The sequence below is a fragment of the Bison bison genome, unplaced genomic scaffold (genome assembly GCF_000754665.1).
Source record: "Bison bison bison isolate TAMUID 2011002044 unplaced genomic scaffold, Bison_UMD1.0 scf7180017864343, whole genome shotgun sequence".
In the NCBI taxonomy this organism is placed as follows: Eukaryota; Metazoa; Chordata; class Mammalia; order Artiodactyla; family Bovidae; genus Bison; species Bison bison.
The window spans coordinates 4,714,754-4,719,569 of NW_011494915.1; the positions used below are offsets into that span (position 1 = coordinate 4,714,754).

At 36.5% G+C, this 4,816-nt stretch overlaps 1 pseudogene; it reads left to right on the forward strand.

Annotated features, from left to right (window-relative positions):
- The first annotated feature begins 2,387 nt into the window (after window positions 1-2,387).
- LOC104999110 overlaps window positions 2,388-4,816 on the forward strand; it is a 6,622-nt pseudogene continuing 4,193 nt past the window's right edge.

Below are 4,816 nucleotides of genomic sequence, written 5' to 3' on the forward strand. Positions count from 1 at the left end.
GGGTGCTAGGAAAGCAATCAAAACAATATCAAATACCTTTTCTTAAATGCTGTCCAATAACAAGTCAAGAACCTTCTATACCCAATCTAATCCAAATTAATTTGAAAACTTTTTCTAAGTGGCATCTTGTAGACTAAAGGTTAATTGCAAGCAGAGTATTTGTTTTCCTCCCTATCTTTTATTTTTATGTGTGAAAGTATTACTGAAAGTATGGAACATCCTTCTCTGGTATCTCAGAAACACAATGAGCTACTGAGCATATAACCTGTGTCTTCAATGGCCGGTCAACTGACGTGACATTCAGAAGTGCCACAGAGAACAGTCACTTGAAGTCTAGACATAAAAGGACATGTATGATTTCAAAATACATTTCTATAACTTATATTTTTGCTGTTTGTTATTATTTTAATCATTATTATTTATTATATCATTATTTAATTGCCATTTATATATCTGTTGGTGAGGTATCTGTTCAAATCATGTCCCTATTTTTAATTGGGTTGTGTTTTTATTATTTATAAACATTTTTGTAAGTCTAGCTACAAATTCTTTGTTGCAAAAATGTTTTACAAATATTTTCTTCATTTCATCTATAAATCTAACATCTATATTACATAATAATACATAGCATTACATAATAATACAAAACATTAAAAATGATTTCATAAAATTATGTAACAGGAATAATTAATAATCAACAAAACATTTTTTCCCCTCTGCTTATATTCTATTCATACTGCTTCAGTTTTTGCTTGCTATATAAACACTATCTCAAAATGGCACAGGTTAAATAACTGGGCTGAATTGTGTTATTCTTCATGTTGACCGTGGTCAGATTGTATCAACCCATACAGGATCCCACGGACAGAGGAGCCTGGTGGGCTACAGTCCAGGGGGTCTCAAAACAACAACCACCAAGTATAAACATTAGTTTGAAGGTTCTTGTTGTTTTATTTCAAAAGTACCTTACAAATAACAACCTGTGAAAAACTGAACTTCATGTGAACAATATATCATATTCTTTAGGTCTAAAAAATATACACGTCATTCATATTCCAATTTTCACATATTATGCAAGACACACAAATGTGCAAACATGTGACACACATATAAATGCAAGGAAACACAATGGAGGTAAGTCTATATATTTCAGAAACAATTGAAAGTGAAGTCTCTCAGTCGTGTCTGACTCTTTGTGACCCCACGAACTATATAGTCCATGGAATTCTCCAGGCTAGAATACTGGAGTGGGTAGCTATTTCCTTCTCCAAGAGCTCATTCCCAACCCAAGGATCAAACCCAGGTCTCCCTCATTGCAGGCAGATTCTTTACCAGCTGAGCTACGAGGGAAGCCCACAGCATTTACTATCACTCATCTCATTCCCATTTTATAAAGAAAAAGTCTTTTTTATATTTCACTGGAGTGGGTAGCTGTTCTTTTCTCCAGGGGATCTTCCCAACCCAGGGATTGAACCCAGGTCTCCCACATTGCAGGTAGATTCTCTACCATCTGAGCCATGAGGGAAGTACAAGAATATTGGAGTGGGTAGCCTATCCATTCTCCAGGGATCTTTCTGGCACAGGAATCGAACCAGGATCTCCTGTATTGCAGGCCGATTCTTTACCAGCTGAGCTACAGGGTAGCTCAAGAGATAAAAATATATGTGTTAAATAAGTTTGTAGAAATGTTTCCCTTCAATGAGTAAAGAGACTCTTTGGCACCAGACAATTCCCACAAAAAGGTAATTAATATTATGACAAAACAAAAATACACATCTAGAGAACTGCTCATTAATACTTGCTTAATGTCTCACCAAGTACTGAACATAACATAAACCAAAACCAGAAACATAATTATTTCATTATGATCAATCCATGATATGCTCATTATTTCTGGAACTGATACAGATACTCTTAAAACAATCATGGTTTTGAGAAATATTAGAATTGTTATCTTGGTTTGTATCCACATGAATATTCACAGAAAATGCTTAGTCCTGAAGCTTACAGCCAGGTATCTCTAACATTAGAGTCTCACCCACATTATTTTGAAGAGGAGAAGACAGGTAAATTCATCAAATGTATTCTCTGAAGTAAAGAAAGGAAGGCTCAGAGACAAGCTTGTAGAAAGTAACATGCCTCACAAATTACATTTAGATTTGGTTCAGTTTCCCAATGTTCTATACCAGGTACTTGTTTTATTGAGTAATAACAGTTATGCCTTTTTCAAGAGTGCGTGCATGAATGTATAATTTTCTGAATATGAAGACAATTGCAGATAGAATTGTGTTCTATCTTATGATATACTGCAGATGTGCAGAAGTGTTACACATCCATGTGTCCTTTTCTTGATCATTTTCTGAAAGCTTAGACAAGAACAAAGAAAAATGGGTGGAGGGAATTGCTCCTCCTTGACTGGATTCATTTTCTTGGGAATTACTGATAACACCGAGGACAAAGTGACCATACTTACCATGGTTCTAATTGTTTATCTCATTGGCCATTTGGCAAATCTTGGGATGATATTCCTGATTAAGATGGATCCCCAGCTGCACACATCCATGTACTTTTCCCCTGGTCACCTCTCCTCTGTGTCGTCTGCTATTCCACTGCAATTCACCCCAAGATGATCATGGACCTATTTGCCAAGAGCAAATCAATCCCCTTCTATGGCTGTGCTCTGCAATTCTTGGTCTTCTGTATCTTTGCAGATTCTGAGTGTCTCCTGCTGGCAGTGATGGCCTATGACCAGTACAAGGCCGTCAGCAGCCCCTTGCTCTATGTGGTCAGCGTGTCCAGCCGGATGTGCTCCCTGCTCTTGGCTGGGGTTTACCCGGTGGGAATGGCAGATGCTCTGATACACACGGCATTATCATTTCGCTTATGTTTCTGTGGGTCAAATGAGATTAACCATTTCTTCTGTGATTTACCTCCACTTTTCCTCCTCTCCCGCTCTGATATACAGGTAAATGAATTGGTGTTATTCACTATTTTTGGTTTTATTGAACTGAGTACCATTTCAGGAGTCCTTTTCTCTTATTATATCATCCTATCAATCTTGAAGATCCACTCTTCTGAGGGGAAGTTCAAAGCTTTCTCCACCCGCACCTCTCATTTAAATGTTGTGACAATTTTCTAGGGAACTGTACTTTTCTTGTATTTCAGGCCAAATACTTCCTACTCTCCACATCAAGACAAAATGACCTCATTGTTCTACACCCTTGTGATTCCCATGTTAAATCCTCTGTTATATAGCCTACAGAACAAAGATGTGAAACAGGCCCTGAAAAACTGGGAAATGAAAGGTGGTTTTAAAGGGTGTACTATAAACATAGAGACACACATACATATGTTTGTTGTTTTTGTAAAATTATATTAATGATCCAAGGGAAATGAAATTGTTTCAAATACTTTAAAGGAATGAATAACTATTTTTAATATAGTATAATCTTTAAAAATACTACCGTTCCAAAACACAGCTTTCATTGTGTATAACAACTAATATATAGCACTTCCTTTTTGCCAAATACTTCCAGAATTTTGCAATTTTGTCAAATATTATGATTAATTCTTTCATTCAAATATTATTTCAATTACACTAAGATTTATTGTATATTTACTGAGAGAACTTTGAGCATTTAGGTCCTTTATATTCTATGATACACACTGCATTTTCTATATTAATAACTATAAGCTAGAGCTAATAGCAAGCATTAATTAACTACACAGTCAGGTAATTCCTAAGAAGCCTCAAAATCACTCTGAAATAAAAATTGAGGACTATAAATCCAGCAGAGGCAAGACTATCAAAAGAGAAAAGGCAGTCTCTTCAATAAGTGGTGCTGGGAAAATTGTATAGCCCGTGTAAATGAATGAAATTAGAATATTCTCTAACACTGTACACAAAAATAAGTGCAAAATGGATTAAAGACATAAATATAAGATGAGGTATTACAAAACTCTTAGAGGAAAACATAGGCATAACAGTCTTTGACATTCATTACAGCAATATATTTTTTTGTATCCACCTCCTAAGGCAACAGAAATAAAAACAAAAATAAACCAATGGACCTATTTAAACTAAAACAACAACAAAAACTTCTGCACAGCAAAGGATACCATAAACACAATGAAAGGACAACCCATAGAATGGGAGACAATATTTGTAAACAATGTGAGCAACTAGGGATTAATTTCAAAATTTACAAACAGCTAATGCAGCTCAGTATACAAAACAAACAATCCAAACAAAAACATGCACAGAAAATCTGAATAGACATTTCTCCAAACAAAACATACAGGTGGTCAAGAGGCACATGAAAAGATTATCAACACGTGAATCATTAAAGAAACGCAAATTAAAACCACAAAGAGATATTATCTCACACTGGTTAAAATGGCCATAATCAAAAAGCCTACAAACAATAAATGCTGGGGAGGGTGTCACTTCATTTCAGTTCAGTCACTCAGTCGTGTCCAACTCTTTGTGACCCCATGGACTGCAGCACGCCTGGCCTCCCTGTCCATCACCAACTCCCGGAGCTTACTCAAACTCATGTCCATTGAGTCAGAGATGCCATCCAACCATCTCATCCTCTGTCATCCCCTTCTCCTGCCTTCAATCTTTCCCAGCATGAGGGTCTTTTCAAATGAGTCAGCTCTTCACATCAGGTGGCCAAAGTATTGGAGTTTCAGCCTCAACATCAGTCCTTCCAATGAATATTCAGGACTGATCTCCTTTAGGATGGACTGGTTGGATCTCCTTGCAGTCCAAGGGACTCTCAAGAGTCTTCTCCAACACCACAGTTCAAAAGCC